Source organism: Saccoglossus kowalevskii, chromosome 18 (genome assembly GCF_978046115.1).
Source record: "Saccoglossus kowalevskii chromosome 18, keSacKowa6.1, whole genome shotgun sequence".
Classification (NCBI taxonomy): domain Eukaryota; kingdom Metazoa; phylum Hemichordata; class Enteropneusta; family Harrimaniidae; genus Saccoglossus; species Saccoglossus kowalevskii.
The window spans coordinates 11551518-11570427 of record NC_140658.1 but is presented as its reverse complement, the minus strand read 5'-3'; positions in this window follow the sequence as shown (position 1 = coordinate 11570427).

The window sequence follows — 18910 nt, the reverse complement described above, 5'->3', positions numbered from 1 at the left end:
TGATTACCTTTAGGCAGTCTCAAGGCATAACATATTGACAACCTGTCTATAGTGACCACTTTTAGGCAGTCTCAAGGCATAACATATTGACAACCTGTCTATAGTGACCACGTTTAGGCAGTCTCAAGGCATAACATATCACCAACTTATGTATAAAGACCACCTGTCTATAGTGACCACTTTTAGGCAGTCTCAAGGCATAACATATTGACAACCTGTCTATAGTGACCACTTTTAGGCAGTCTCAAGGCATAACATATTGACAACCTGTGTATAAAGACCATCTGTCTATAGTGACCACTTTTAGGCAGTCCTAAGACATAACATATTGACAACCTGTGTATAAAAACAACCTGTCTATAGTGACCACTTTTAGGCAGTCTCAAAGCATAACATATTGACAACCTGTGTAAAAAGACCACCTGTCTATAGTGATTACCTTTAGGCAGTCTCAAGGCATAACATATCACCAACTTGTGTATAAAGACCACCTGTCTATAGTGACCACTTTTAGGCAGTGCAAGGGCATAACATATCACCAACTTATGTATAAAAACCACCTGTCTATAGTGACCACTTTTAGGCAGTCTCAAGGCATAACATATTGACAACCTGTGTATAAAGACCACCTGTCTAGAGTGACCACTTTTAGGCAGTCTCAAGGCATAACATATTGACAACCTGTGTATAGTGATTACCTTTAGGCAGTCTCAAGGAATAACATATTGACAACCTGTGTATAAAGAACACCTGTCTATAGTGATTACCTTTAGGCATTCTCAAGGCATAACATATTGACAACCCGTGTATAGTGATTACCTTTAGGCAGTCTCAAGGAATAACATATTGACAACCTGTGTATAAAGACCACCTGTCTATAGTGATTACCTTTAGGCATTCTCAAGGCATAACATATTGACAACCCGTGTATAAAGACCACCTGTCTATAGTGACCACTTTTAGGCAGTCTCAAGGCATAACATATTGACAACCTGTCTATAGTGGCCATGTTTAGGCAGTCTCAAGGCATAACATATTGACAACCTGTCTATAGTGGCCATGTTTAGGCAGTCTCAAAGCATAACATATTGACAACCTGTGTATAAAGACCACCTGTCTATAGTGACCACTTTTAGGCAGTCTCAAGGCATAACATATTGACAACCTGTGTATAGTGATTACCTTTAGACAGTCTCAAGGAATAACATATTGACAACCTGTGTATAAAGACTACCTGTCTATAGTGATTACCTTTAGGCAGTCTCAAGGCATAACATATTGACAACCCGTGTATAAAGACCACCTGTCTATAGTGATTGCCTTTAGGCAGTCTCAAGGCATAACATATTGACAGTCTGTCTATAGTGGCCATGTTTAGGCAGTCTCAAGGCATAACATATTGACAACCTGTCTATAGTGGCCATGTTTAGGCAGTCTCAAAGCATAACATATTGACAACCTGTCTATAATGGCCATGTTAGGCAGTCTCAAGGCATAACATATTGACAGCCTGTCTATAGTGGCCATGTTTAGGAAGTCTCAAGGCATAACATATTGACAACCTGTCTATAGTGGCCATGTTTAGGCAGTCTCAAAGCATAACATATTGACAACCTGTCTATAATGGCCATGTTAGGCAGTCTCAAGGCATAACATATTGACAGCCTGTCTATAGTGGCCATGTTTAGGAAGTCTCAAGGCATAACATATTGACAACCTGTCTATAGTGGCCATGTTTAGGCAGTCTCAAGACATAACATATTGACAGCCTGTCTATAGTCATGTTTAGGCAGTCTCAAGGCATAACATATTGACAACCTGTCTATAGTGGCCATGTTTAGGCAGTCTCAAGGCATAACATATTGACAACCTGTCTATAGTGGCCATGTTTAGGCAGTCTCAAGGCACAACATATTGACAGCCTGTCTATAGTCATGTTTAGGCAGTCTCAAGGCATAACATATTGACAACCTGTGTATAAAGACCACCTGTCTATAGTGACCACTTTTAGGCAGTCTCAAGGCATAACATATTGACAACCTGTGTATAAAGACCACCTGTCTATAGTGTTTACCTTTAGGCAGTCTCAAGGCATAACATATTGACAACCCGTGTATAAAGACCACCTGTCTATAGTGACCACTTTTAGGCAGTCCCAGGACATAACATATCACCAACTTATGTATAAAAACCACCTGTCTATAGTGACCACTTTTAGGCAGTCTCAAGGCATAACATATTGACAACCTGTGTATAAAGACCACCTGTCTATAGTGACCACTTTTAGGCAGTCTCAAGGCATAACATATTGACAACCTGTGTATAAAGACCACCTGTCTATAGTGATTACCTTTAGGCAGTCTCAAGGCATAACATATTGACAATCTGTCTATAGTGACCACTTTTAGGCAGTCTCAAGGCATAACATATTGACAACCTGTCTATAGTGACCACGTTTAGGCAGTCTCAAGGCATAACATATCACCAACTTATGTATAAAGACCACCTGTCTATAGTGACCACTTTTAGGCAGTCTCAAGGCATAACATATTGACAACCTGTCTATAGTGACCACTTTTAGGCAGTCTCAAGGCATAACATATTGACAACCTGTGTATAAAGACCATCTGTCTATAGTGACCACTTTTAGCCAGTCTCAAGGCATAACATATTGACAACCTGTGTATAAAGACCATCTGTCTATAGTGACCACTTTTAGGCAGTCCTAAGACATAACATATTGACAACCTGTGTATAAAAACAACCTGTCTATAGTGACCACTTTTAGGCAGTCTCAAAGCATAACATATTGACAACCTGTGTAAAAAGACCACCTGTCTATAGTGATTACCTTTAGGCAGTCTCAAGGCATAACATATCACCAACTTATGTATAAAGACCACCTGTCTATAGTGACCACTTTTAGGCAGTGCAAGGGCATAACATATCACCAACTTATGTATAAAAACCACCTGTCTATAGTGACCACTTTTAGGCAGTCTCAAGGCATAACATATTGACAACCTGTGTATAAAGACCACCTGTCTATAGTGATTACCTTTAGGCAGTCTCAAGGCATAACATATTAACAACCTGTCTATAGTGACCACTTTTAGGCAGTCTCAAGGCATAACATATTGACAACCTGTCTATAGTGACCACGTTTAGGCAGTCTCAAGGCATAACATATCACCAACTTATGTATAAAGACCACCTGTCTATAGTGACCACTTTTAGGCAGTCTCAAGGCATAACATATTGACAACCTGTCTATAGTGACCACTTTTAGGCAGTCTCAAGGCATAACATATTGACAACCTGTGTATAAAGACCATCTGTCTATAGTGACCACTTTTAGGCAGTCCTAAGACATAACATATTGACAACCTGTGTATAAAAACAACCTGTCTATAGTGACCACTTTTAGGCAGTCTCAAAGCATAACATATTGACAACCTGTGTAAAAAGACCACCTGTCTATAGTGATTACCTTTAGGCAGTCTCAAGGCATAACATATCACCAACTTGTGTATAAAGACCACCTGTCTATAGTGACCACTTTTAGGCAGTGCAAGGGCATAACATATCACCAACTTATGTATAAAAACCACCTGTCTATAGTGACCACTTTTAGGCAGTCTCAAGGCATAACATATTGACAACCTGTGTATAAAGACCACCTGTCTAGAGTGACCACTTTTAGGCAGTCTCAATGCATAACATATTGACAACCTGTGTATAGTGATTACCTTTAGGCAGTCTCAAGGAATAACATATTGACAACCTGTGTATAAAGAACACCTGTCTATAGTGATTACCTTTAGGCATTCTCAAGGCATAACATATTGACAACCCGTGTATAGTGATTACCTTTAGGCAGTCTCAAGGAATAACATATTGACAACCTGTGTATAAAGACCACCTGTCTATAGTGATTACCTTTAGGTATTCTCAAGGCATAACATATTGACAACCCGTGTATAAAGACCACCTGTCTATAGTGACCACTTTTAGGCAGTCTCAAGGCATAACATATTGACAACCTGTCTATAGTGGCCATGTTTAGGCAGTCTCAAGGCATAACATATTGACAACCTGTCTATAGTGGCCATGTTTAGGCAGTCTCAAAGCATAACATATTGACAACCTGTGTATAAAGACCACCTGTCTATAGTGACCACTTTTAGGCAGTCTCAAGGCATAACATATTGACAACCTGTGTATAGTGATTACCTTTAGACAGTCTCAAGGAATAACATATTGACAACCTGTGTATAAAGACTACCTGTCTATAGTGATTACCTTTAGGCAGTCTCAAGGCATAACATATTGACAACCCGTGTATAAAGACCACCTGTCTATAGTGATTGCCTTTAGGCAGTCTCAAGGCATAACATATTGACAGTCTGTCTATAGTGGCCATGTTTAGGCAGTCTCAAGGCATAACATATTGACAACCTGTCTATAGTGGCCATGTTTAGGCAGTCTCAAAGCATAACATATTGACAACCTGTCTATAATGGCCATGTTAGGCAGTCTCAAGGCATAACATATTGACAGCCTGTCTATAGTGGCCATGTTTAGGAAGTCTCAAGGCATAACATATTGACAACCTGTCTATAGTGGCCATGTTTAGGCAGTCTCAAAGCATAACATATTGACAACCTGTCTATAATGGCCATGTTAGGCAGTCTCAAGGCATAACATATTGACAGCCTGTCTATAGTGGCCATGTTTAGGAAGTCTCAAGGCATAACATATTGACAACCTGTCTATAGTGGCCATGTTTAGGCAGTCTCAAGACATAACATATTGACAGCCTGTCTATAGTCATGTTTAGGCAGTCTCAAGGCATAACATATTGACAACCTGTCTATAGTGGCCATGTTTAGGCAGTCTCAAGGCATAACATATTGACAACCTGTCTATAGTGGCCATGTTTAGGCAGTCTCAAGGCACAACATATTGACAGCCTGTCTATAGTCATGTTTAGGCAGTCTCAAGGCATAACATATTGACAACCTGTGTATAAAGACCACCTGTCTATAGTGACCACTTTTAGGCAGTCTCAAGGCATAACATATTGACAACCTGTGTATAAAGACCACCTGTCTATAGTGTTTACCTTTAGGCAGTCTCAAGGCATAACATATTGAGAACCCGTGTATAAAGACCACCTGTCTATAGTGACCACTTTTAGGCAGTCCCAGGACATAACATATCACCAACTTATGTATAAAAACCACCTGTCTATAGTGACCACTTTTAGGCAGTCTCAAGGCATAACATATTGACAACCTGTGTATAAAGACCACCTGTCTATAGTGACCACTTTTAGGCAGTCTCAAGGCATAACATATTGACAACCTGTGTATAAAGACCACCTGTCTATAGTGATTACCTTTAGGCAGTCTCAAGGCATAACATATTGACAATCTGTCTATAGTGACCACTTTTAGGCAGTCTCAAGGCATAACATATTGACAACCTGTCTATAGTGACCACGTTTAGGCAGTCTCAAGGCATAACATATCACCAACTTATGTATAAAGACCACCTGTCTATAGTGACCACTTTTAGGCAGTCTCAAGGCATAACATATTGACAACCTGTCTATAGTGACCACTTTTAGGCAGTCTCAAGGCATAACATATTGACAACCTGTGTATAAAGACCATCTGTCTATAGTGACCACTTTTAGCCAGTCTCAAGGCATAACATATTGACAACCTGTGTATAAAGACCATCTGTCTATAGTGACCACTTTTAGGCAGTCCTAAGACATAACATATTGACAACCTGTGTATAAAAACAACCTGTCTATAGTGACCACTTTTAGGCAGTCTCAAAGCATAACATATTGACAACCTGTGTAAAAAGACCACCTGTCTATAGTGATTACCTTTAGGCAGTCTCAAGGCATAACATATCACCAACTTATGTATAAAGACCACCTGTCTATAGTGACCACTTTTAGGCAGTGCAAGGGCATAACATATCACCAACTTATGTATAAAAACCACCTGTCTATAGTGACCACTTTTTGGCAGTCTCAAGGCATAACATATTGACAACCTGTGTATAAAGACCACCTGTCTAGAGTGACCACTTTTAGGCAGTCTCAAGGCATAACATATTGACAACCTGTGTATAAAGACCACCTGTCTATAGTGATTACCTTTAGTTAGTCTCAAGGCATAACATATTGACAACCTGTGTATAAAGACCACCTGTCTATAGTGACCACTTTTAGGCAGTCTCAAAGCATAACATATTGACGATCTGTGTATAAAGACCACCTGACTATAGTGATTACCTTTAGGCAGTCTCAAGGCATAACATATTGACAACCTGTCTATAGTGGCCATGTTTAGGCAGTCTCAAAGCATAACATATTGACAACCTGTGTATAAAGACCACCTGTCTATAGTGACCACTTTTAGGCAGTCCCAGGGCATAACATATCGACAGCCTGTGTATAAAGACCACCTATCTATGGTGACCACTTTTAGGCAGTCTCAAAGCATAACATATTGACAACCTGTGTATAAAGACCACCTGTCTATAGTGACCACTTTTAGGCAGTCTCAAGGCATAACATATTGACAACCTGTGTATAAAGACCACCTGTCTAAAGTGATTACCTTTAGGCAGTCTCAAGGCATAACATATCACCAACTTATGTATAAAGACCACCTGTCTAGAGTGACCACTTTTAGGCAGTCTCAAGGCATAACATATTGTCAACCTGTGTATAAAGACCACCTGTCTATAGTGACGACTTTTAGGCAGTCTCAAGGCATAACATATTGACAACCTGTGTATAAAGACCATCTGTCTATAGTGACCACTTTTAGGCAGTCTCAAGGCATAACATATTGACAACCTGTGTATAAAGACCATCTGTCTATAGTGACCACTTTTAGGCAGTCCTAAGACATAACATATTGACAACCTGTGTATAAAAACAACCTGTCTATAGTGACCACTTTTAGGCAGTCTCAAAGCATAACATATTGACAACCTGTGTAAAAAGACCACCTGTCTATAGTGATTACCTTTAGGCAGTCTCAAGGCATAACATATCACCAACTTATGTATAAAGACCACCTGTCTATAGTGACCACTTTTAGGCAGTGCAAGGGCATAACATATCACCAACTTATGTATAAAAACCACCTGTCTATAGTGACCACTTTTTGGCAGTCTCAAGGCATAACATATTGACAACCTGTGTATAAAGACCACCTGTCTAGAGTGACCACTTTTAGGCAGTCTCAAGGCATAACATATTGACAACCTGTGTATAAAGACCACCTGTCTATAGTGATTACCTTTAGTTAGTCTCAAGGCATAACATATTGACAACCTGTGTATAAAGACCACCTGTCTATAGTGACCACTTTTAGGCAGTCTCAAAGCATAACATATTGACGATCTGTGTATAAAGACCACCTGACTATAGTGATTACCTTTAGGCAGTCTCAAGGCATAACATATTGACAACCTGTCTATAGTGGCCATGTTTAGGCAGTCTCAAAGCATAACATATTGACAACCTGTGTATAAAGACCACCTGTCTATAGTGACCACTTTTAGGCAGTCCCAGGGCATAACATATCGACAGCCTGTGTATAAAGACCACCTATCTATGGTGACCACTTTTAGGCAGTCTCAAAGCATAACATATTGACAACCTGTGTATAAAGACCACCTGTCTATAGTGACCACTTTTAGGCAGTCTCAAGGCATAACATATTGACAACCTGTGTATAAAGACCACCTGTCTAAAGTGATTACCTTTAGGCAGTCTCAAGGCATAACATATCACCAACTTATGTATAAAGACCACCTGTCTAGAGTGACCACTTTTAGGCAGTCTCAAGGCATAACATATTGTCAACCTGTGTATAAAGACCACCTGTCTATAGTGATTACCTTTAGCTAGTCTCAAGGCATAACATATTGACAACCTGTGTATAAAGACCACCTGTCTATAGTGACCACTTTTAGGCAGTCTCAAGGCATAACATCTTGACAACCTGTGTAAAGTGATTACCTTTAGGCAGTCTCAAGGCATAACATATTGACAACCTGTGTATAAAGACCACCTGTCTAAAGTGATTACCTTTAGGCAGTCTCAAGGCATAACATATCACCAACTTATGTATAAAGACCACCTGTCTATAGTGACCACTTTTAGGCAGTCTCAAGGCATAACATATTGACAACCTGTGTATAAAGACCACCTGTCTATAGTGATTACCTTTAGCCAGTCTCAAGGCATAACATATTGACAATCTGTGTATAAAGACCACCTGCCTAGAGTGACCACTTTTAGGCAGTCTCAAGGCATAACATATTGACAACCTGTGTATAAAGACCACCTGTCTATAGTGATTACCTTTAGCCAGTCTCAAGGCATAACATATTGACAACCTGTGTATAAAGACCACCTGTCTATAGTGACCACTTTTAGGCAGTCTCAAAGCATAACATATTGACAATCTGTGTATAAAGACCACCTGTCTATAGTGATTACCTTTAGGCAGTCTCAAGGCATAACGTATCACCAACTTATGTATAAAGACCACCTGTCTATAGTGACCACTTTTAGACAGTCTCAAGGCATAACATATTGACAACCTGTGTATAAAGACCACCTGTCTAGAGTGACCACTTTTAGGCAGTCTCAAGGCATAACATATTGACAACCTGTGTATAAAGACCACCTGTCTATAGTGATTACCTTTAGCCAGTCTCAAGGCATAACATATTGACAACCTGTGTATAAAGACCACCTGTCTATAGTGACCACTTTTAGGCAGTCTCAAAGCATAACATATCACCAACTTATGTATAAAAACCACCTGTCTATAGTGACCACTTCTAGACAGTCTCAAGGCATAACATATCACCAACTTATGTATAAAGACCACCTGTCTATAGTGACCACTTTTAGGCAGTCTCAAGGCATAACATATTGACAACCTGTCTATAGAGACCACTTTTAGGCAGTCCCAGGGCATAACATATTGACAACCTGTCTATAGTGACCACTTTTAGGCAGTCTCAAGGCATAACATATTGACAACCTGTCTATAGTGACCACTTTTAGGCAGTCTCAAGGCATAACATATTGACAACCTGTGTATAGTGATTACCTTTAGACAGTCTCAAGTAATAACATATTGACAACCTGTGTATAAAGACCACCTGTCTATAGTGATTACCTTTAGGCAGTCTCAAGGCATAACATATTGACAACCCGTGTATAAAGACTACCTGTCTATAGTGACCACTTTTAGGCAGTCTCAAGGCATAACATATTGACAACCTGTCTATAGTGACCACTTTTAGGCAGTCCCAGGGCATAACATATCGACAGCCTGTGTATAAAGACCACCTATCTATGGTGACCACTTTTAGGCAGTCTCAAAGCATAACATATTGACAACCTGTGTATAAAGACCACCTGTCTATAGTGACCACTTTTAGGCAGTCTCAAGGCATAACATATTGACAACCTGTGTATAAAGACCATCTGTCTATAGTGACCACTTTTAGGCAGTCTCAAGGCATAACATATTGACAACCTGTGTTTAAAGACCATCTGTCTATAGTGACCACTTTTAGGCAGTCCTAAGACATAACATATCGACAGCCTGTGTATAAAAACAACCTGTCTATAGTGACAACGTTTAGGCAGTCTCAAAGCATAATATATTGACAACCTGTGTATAAAGACCATCTGTCTATAGTGACCACTTTTAGGCAGTCCTAAGACATAACATATCAACAACTTATGTATAAAGACCACCTGTCTATAGTGACCACTTTTAGGCAGTCTCAAGGCATAACATATTGACAACCTGTGTATAGTGATTACCTTTAGGCAGTCTCAAGGAATAACATATTGACAACCTGTGTATAAAGAACACCTGTCTATAGTGATTACCTTTAGGCATTCTCAAGGCATAACATATTGACAACCCGTGTATAGTGATTACCTTTAGGCAGTCTCAAGGAATAACATATTGACAACCTGTGTATAAAGACCACCTGTCTATAGTGATTACCTTTAGGCATTCTCAAGGCATAACATATTGACAACCCGTGTATAAAGACCACCTGTCTATAGTGACCACTTTTAGGCAGTCTCAAGGCATAACATATTGACAACCTGTCTATAGTGGCCATGTTTAGGCTGTCTCAAGGCATAACATATTGACAACCTGTCTATAGTGGCCATGTTTAGGCAGTCTCAAAGCATAACATATTGACAACCTGTGTATAAAGACCACCTGTCTATAGTGACCACTTTTAGGCAGTCTCAAGGCATAACATATTGACAACCTGTGTATAGTGATTACCTTTAGACAGTCTCAAGGAATAACATATTGACAACCTGTGTATAAAGACTACCTGTCTATAGTGATTACCTTTAGGCAGTCTCAAGGCATAACATATTGACAACCCGTGTATAAAGACCACCTGTCTATAGTGATTGCCTTTAGGCAGTCTCAAGGCATAACATATTGACAGTCTGTCTATAGTGGCAATGTTTAGGCAGTCTCAAGGCATAACATATTGACAACCTGTCTATAGTGGCCATGTTTAGGCAGTCTCAAAGCATAACATATTGACAACCTGTCTATAATGGCCATGTTAGGCAGTCTCAAGGCATAACATATTGACAGCCTGTCTATAGTGGCCATGTTTAGGAAGTCTCAAGGCATAACATATTGACAACCTGTCTATAGTGGCCATGTTTAGGCAGTCTCAAGACATAACATATTGACAGCCTGTCTATAGTCATGTTTAGGCAGTCTCAAGGCATAACATATTGACAACCTGTCTATAGTGGCCATGTTTAGGCAGTCTCAAGGCATAACATATTGACAACCTGTCTATAGTGGCCATGTTTAGGCAGTCTCAAGGCACAACATATTGACAGCCTGTCTATAGTCATGTTTAGGCAGTCTCAAGGCATAACATATTGACAACCTGTGTATAAAGACCACCTGTCTATAGTGACCACTTTTAGGCAGTCTCAAGGCATAACATATTGACAACCTGTGTATAAAGACCACCTGTCTATAGTGTTTACCTTTAGGCAGTCTCAAGGCATAACATATTGACAACCCGTGTATAAAGACCACCTGTCTATAGTGACCACTTTTAGGCAGTCCCAGGACATAACATATCACCAACTTATGTATAAAAACCACCTGTCTATAGTGACCACTTTTAGGCAGTCTCAAGGCATAACATATTGACAACCTGTGTATAAAGACCACCTGTCTATAGTGACCACTTTTAGGCAGTCTCAAGGCATAACATATTGACAACCTGTGTATAAAGACCACCTGTCTATAGTGATTACCTTTAGGCAGTCTCAAGGCATAACGTATCACCAACTTATGTATAAAGACCACCTGTCTATAGTGACCACTTTTAGACAGTCTCAAGGCATAACATATTGACAACCTGTGTATAAAGACCACCTGTCTAGAGTGACCACTTTTAGGCAGTCTCAAGGCATAACATATTGACAACCTGTGTATAAAGACCACCTGTCTATAGTGATTACCTTTAGCCTGTCTCAAGGCATAACATATTGACAACCTGTGTATAAAGACCACCTGTCTATAGTGACCACTTTTAGGCAGTCTCAAAGCATAACATATTGACAATCTGTGTATAAAGACCACCTGTCTATAGTGCTTACCTGTAGGCAGTCTCAAGGTATAACATATTGACAACCCGTGTATAAAGTCCACCTGTCTATAGTGACCACTTTTAGGCAGTCCCAGGGCATAACATATCACCAACTTATGTATAAAAACCACCTGTCTATAGTGACCACTTTTAGACAGTCTCAGGGCATAACATATAAGCAAACTGTGTATAAAGACCACCTGTCTATAGTGACCACTTTTAGGCAGTCTCAAGGCATAACATATCACCAACTTATGTATAAAGACCACCTGTCTATAGTGACCACTTTTAGGCAGTCTCAAGGCATAACATATTGACAACCTGTCTATAGTGACCATGTTTAGGCAGTCTCAAGGCATAACATATCACCAACTTATGTATAAAGACCACCTGTCTATAGTGACCACTTTTAGGCAGTCTCAAGGCATAACTTATTGACAACCTGTCTATAGTGACCACTTTTAGGCAGTCTCAAGGCATAACATATTGACAACCTGTGTATAGTGATTACCTTTAGACAGTCTCAAGGAATAACATATTGACAGCCTGTGTATAAAGACCACCTGTCTATAGTGATTACCTTTAGGCAGTCTCAAGGCATAACATATTGACAACCGGTGTATAAAGACTACCTGTCTATAGTGACCACTTTTAGGCAGTCTCAAGGCATAATATATTGACAACCTGTCTATAGTGGCCATGTTTAGGCAGTCTCAAGGCATAACATATTGACAACCTGTGTATAAAGACCACCTGTCTATAGTGATTAGCTTTAGGCAGTCTCAAGGCATAACATATTGACAACCCGTGTATAAAGACCACCTGTCTAAAGTGATTACCTTTAGGCAGTCTCAAGGCATAACATATTGACAACCTGTCTATAGTGACCACTTTTTGACAGTCCCAAGGCATAACATATCGACAGCCTGTGTATAAAGACCACCTATCTATGGTGACCACTTTTAGGCAGTCTCAAAGCATAACATATTGACAACCTGTGTATAAAGACCACCTGTCTATAGTGACCACTTTTAGGCAGTCTCAAGGCATAACATATTGACAACCTGTGTATAAAGACCATCTGTCTATAGTGACCACTTTTTGGCAGTCTCAAGGCATAACATATTGACAACCTGTGTATAAAGACCATCTGTCTATAGTGACCACTTTTAGGCAATCCTAAGACATAACATATCGACAGCTTGTGTATAAAAACAACCTGTCTATAGTGACCACTTTTAGGCAGTCTCAAAGCATAACATATTGACAACCTGTGTATAAAGACCACCTGTCTATAGAGACAACTTTTAGGCAGTCTCAAGGCATAACATATTGACAACCTGTGTATAAAGACCATCTGTCTATAGTGACCACTTTTAGACAGTCTCAGGGCATAACATATAAGCAAACTGTGTATAAAGACCACCTGTCTATAGTGACCACTTTTAGGCAGTCTCAAGGCATAACATATCACCAACTTATGTATAAAGACCACCTGTCTATAGTGACCACTTTTAGGCAGTCTCAAGGCATAACTTATTGACAACCTGTCTATAGTGACCACTTTTAGGCAGTCTCAAGGCGTAACATATTGACAACCTGTCTATAGTGACCATGTTTAGGCAGTCTCAAGGCATAACATATCACCAACTTATGTATAAAGACCACCTGTCTATAGTGACCACTTTTAGGCAGTCTCAAGGCATAACTTATTGACAACCTGTCTATAGTGACCACTTTTAGGCTGTCTCAAGGCATAACATATTGACAACCTGTGTATAGTTATTACCTTTAGATAGTCTCAAGGAATAACATATTGACAGCCTGTGTATAAAGACCACCTGTCTATAGTGATTACCTTTAGGCAGTCTCAAGGCATAACATATTGACAACCCGTGTATAAAGACTACCTGTCTATAGTGACCACTTTTAGGCAGTCTCAAGGCATAACATATTGACAACCTGTCTATAGTGGCCATGTTTAGGCAGTCTCAAGGCATAACATATTGACAACCTGTGTATAAAGACCACCTGTCTATAGTGATTAGCTTTAGGCAGTCTCAAGGCATAACATATTGACAACCCGTGTATAAAGACCACCTGTCTAAAGTGATTACCTTTAGGCAGTCTCAAGGCATAACATATTGACAACCTGTCTATAGTGACCACTTTTAGGCAGTCCCAAGGCATAACATATCGACAGCCTGTGTATAAAGACCACCTATCTATGGTGACCACTTTTAGGCAGTCTCAAAGCATAACATATTGACAACCTGTGTATAAAGACCACCTGTCTATAGTGACGACTTTTAGGCAGTCTCAAGGCATAACATATTGACAACCTGTGTATAAAGACCATCTGTCTATAGTGACCACTTTTAGGCAGTCTCAAGGCATAACATATTGACAACCTGTGTATAAAGACCATCTGTCTATAGTGACCACTTTTAGGCAGTCCTAAGACATAACATATCGACAGCTTGTGTATAAAAACAACCTGTCTATAGTGACCACTTTTAGGCAGTCTCAAAGCATAACATATTGACAACCTGTGTATAAAGACCACCTGTCTATAGAGACAACTTTTAGGCAGTCTCAAGGCATAACATATTGACAACCTGTGTATAAAGACCATCTGTCTATAGTGACCACTTTTAGGCAGTCTCAAGGCATAACATATTGACAACCTGTGTATAAAGACCATCTGTCTATAGTGACCACTTTTAAGCAGTCCTAAGACATAACATATCAACAACTTATGTATAAAGACCACCTGTCTATAGTGACCACTTTTAGGCAGTCTCAAGGCATAACATCTTGACAACCTGTGTAAAGTGATTACCTTTAGGCAGTCTCAAGGAATAACATATTGACATCCTGTGTATAAAGACCACCTGTCTATAGTGATTACCTTTAGGCAGTCTCAAGGCATAACATATTGACAACCTGTCTATAGTGGCCATGTTTAGGCAGTCTCAAGGCATAACATATATAATTGCTAAATTCTACAGCAGACCAATAAAAGAATCCGTGATTAGAAACGCAAGATCGGCGCTAAAAGAATGTCATATTTATGTTACTCGCTATCTCATCAAAGAAGATTTTGAAGCTAAACAATCGTTCAAAAACGTAATGAAAACCGCGTATGAAGAAGGGAAGAAGCCGTCCTTCCGTGAAAGTAAATTATATATAGATGGATCGCTTTATAAACCCCCTGACATTATATAATTATTAGACTATTGTCTTGCACCACTTCTCAGTGTGGGTAGTTTTGTGCATGTTACTTTGCTTTAGGTTATAGTATGTTTAAAGGTGAGCCGTGAAATTTATATTTATAAAAACAAAAACAAAAAGTTGTACGTGTGAGAACTGAAATTTAATTATAAAAGAAAAAAAAGAAAAAAAAAGCTGCACGTGTGAAACGTGGGTTTTTTAATTTTTTTTTTAATTTATATATAAAAAAAAAGGCAAATTCCATCGCGGCCTTTACCACTAATCTTCCGCACCTGTTGGTAGGTGTACATTGTCAACCATTGTCACCATGTATTATTTAGGTTACATAAGAGTGAAAGGGTGCTGTGTGTGGTATTGAAATTTCCTGTGCACGTACACTTTGTTTAATTACGTTGGGGTGCAACTTATTCTTTTTTCTGATAAACATGGCATTTGTTAACTGTTCGTTACCTTTAAAATAGCACATTGTGAATCGTAAATATTTCCTTTTTTTTTGGATTGTTTGGAGCAGCAGCTTTTGTTTACTGTTATCCAGGTATTTTTTTCTTTTTTTGAACTTGAGCTTTGATGTATGCGTGGTTTATACGTTTTGTGTTTGTAGTACATGTATTCATTAAATGTTATTAGTTTAAATGTAAGGGGATTAAGAGATGCACAGAAGCACAAGGTTATTTTTCATTTTTGTAGGAGGCAGAAAGCAGATATAATTTTACTGCAAGAAATTCAAAGTACATGTAGTTCAGAGGATGAACACAAAAGGAGGGTTGACTGGGGAGGGGACATTTTCTTTTCGCATGGAACTCGGGCAAGCTGTGGAACAGCAATTTTATTACACAAAAATACAACTATAAAACACACTAAAAGATGCATCTGGTAGATTTATTTTTCTGGAAATAGATATTGATAGCTTCAAGGCAGTGATTGCAAATATTTATGTTCCGAATAAAGAAGAAGAACAGATTCGTTTTTTAAAAGATGTTAAGACATCAATTAATTGTAATTTTCCATACAGTATATATTGATTATGGGAGGTGATTTTATTATACCAATAAATCCAGTAATGAATAAACGAGGTGAAAATATTGATCCAAGATCAACTTTCAGAAAGGAAATGTTATCTTTTATGAAATGTTATAATCTTATTGATATTTATGGAGAACTCACTCCTAATACATATAGGTTTACATGGAGAAGGGGAAATGCTGCAACGCGTTTGGATTACTTTTTGATTTCTAAACATCTGAATAATCGGGTAAAACTTTGTGATATTCATCCTTGCACAAAATCAGACCATGATGCAATTGTGATTTCGATTTCTGTTGGAGGTGGTTCTCATAGAGGCCCTGGTTTTTGGAAATTCAACTGTAGCCTGTTAGAGGACAATACTTATACGGAAAGTATTAATAAAACCATTGACGATATTCTGCGTGATACTTTATACCTTGACCACCAAACTCGTTTTGAATTCTTGAAGTACAAGATTCGTCAGGCTACTGTTGAATTCTCAAAGCGACAAGCAAAAGAAAGAAGGGATAGAGAAATTGAATTGGAAAAAGAGTTGTATAATTTAGAAGACGAAATCGATGACAATTTGGATGAGGATGTTTTGATGCAGTATGAAGCTTTAAAAAAAGAACTTGATAGCATTATTGATCACAAGATTCAGGGCTATGCTATCCGTTCACGCATACAATGGTATCAGGAGGGTGAAAAATCTACCAAATATTTTTTGAACTTGGAAAAACATAATTTTAAAAAGAAAACTGTAACCAATTTGATGGTCGATCATAATGAAATTACTGGTGAACGGAGCATTCTTATGCAAATCAGAAATTATTATACTGCGTTATATGCATCGACCTCTGTAAATTTGAATTCAAATGATAAATATGGGTTCTTTAATAATAATAATATCCCACATGTTGACCCACAAAAAATAAACAAATGTGAAGGTATTCTGACTAAAGAGGAAGTATTTTCTGCCTTAAACAAATCCCCAAAAAATAAATCACCTGGCTGTGACGGGCTACCCCCTGAATTTGATTTATTTTTCTGGGAAAAAATTGGGGATGCATTGGTGGCCTCACTAAATTACAGTTTCAATCATGGTGTCATGTCTACCACACAAAAACAAGCTGTTATAACTTTATTGCCAAAACCTGATAAAGCATTGACTGATTTGCATAATTGGAGACCAGTATCGCTGCTCAATGCAGATTACAAAATTGCAAGTAGATGCATGGCTAAACGGCTTGAAAATATTTTACCCTCCATTATTCATGAAAACCAGTCTGCTTTTATACCAGGTAGAAAAATTGTTGACAATATCAGACTTATTACAGATATTATTGATTACTGTGAAAATAGTGGCCAACCGGGAGCACTTTTGTTTGTTGACTTTACAAAAGCTTTTGATACCCTAGAATGGGATTTCTTGCATAAAGCTCTCGACTTGTTCAATTTGGGCGATTCTTTTAAAAAATGGGTTTCTGTATTTTATAACAACATTGAAAGCTGTGTACTTAATAATGGGCATTCATCAGGTTGGTTCAAGTTATATCGGGGCATCTGACAGGGTTGTCCGTTGTCCACAGCTCTCTTTGTAATTGCCATAGAGTTGTTGGCTATTGTCATTGGATCATGTGACCAAATAGATGGTATTATGTTGCCATATGAGCATGAACATAAAATATCTGGCTTTGCGGATGATACAACCCTTTGCATGAGAAACCAAAATTCTGTTCGCACTGCTCTATCCAGTCTAAAACAGTTTCATGATTTTTCTGGTCTAGAAATCAATATGGGTAAAACAGAACTACTTGTGTTGGGTAAACTTAAACATAATTGGCAAAAGATGGATGTGATAGCCCCCACCCAAAAACCAATCCGTTACTTCGAAATTTATATAGGTCACAATGTTAAAAAAAATTTAGAGCTTAACTTCCACCAACAAATTGAAAAATTGAATATAAAACTTGGCATATGGAAGTCACGTGACTTGACAATTGGTGGGAGAGTTACACTTGCAAAGGTTTTTGGGGCTACTAATCTGCTCTTTGTAATGAACTCCATTTCTATTCCGCCAAAATATGTGTTCGAAGCCTGGGCTAGGTTATTTGATTTTCTGTGGAATGAGAAAAGACACCATATAAAAAACAACACTTTAATTGGGGATATTGAATATGGTGGTTTGCGCATGACTGATTTGGAGTTGTTAAACAAAGCATTCAAATTAGCTTGAGCTATAAGAATAATGGAAACAAATGCATCATGGGGAGTCATTCCAAGGAGCTATTTTAGTAGATATGGGGGCTTGAAAGTTTTATTGAGCTGTAATTATGATCCTAAAAAAATGCTTTTTTCTTTACCAGCTTTTTATTCTGACATTTTTAGTTTTTGGTATGAACTATGAACTATTCTGTCATGGGCCACCCAGTAATTCAAATGAGGTCAAATCAGAAATACTGTGGAATAATAGATACATTTTAATTGGTGGAAAAACAGTGTGTTATTTATACTGGCTAAATAATGGGGTAAAGTGCATACAACATTTATTAAATACAAATGGTAATTTTATGTCATATGAACAATTTATAGAGAAATACACAATTAAGACAGATTTTGTAACTTTTAATGGTATTCTGCACGCAATTCCAGTTTATTGGAAGTCCAAATTAGTTGCTGGAAATATCAATGCAAATTTAACTAAAAAATCAAAGAAAGCTTAGAAAGAACTCCCGTGTGCTGAGAGTATTGGAGACACATTAAAAATTAATTCAAAATTACTTGAACTTGAGATATTGATGGAAATGCAGAAAACTAATTATGCAAATAAGGTAACTAATATGAACACATTTAAGTGTAAAACTAATAAGGTCTGCGCAATGTAAAAGTAATAAGATCTGCGTAATGTAATATCTATGTACCAAGTTTCATTGAAATGTGATTAGAACCA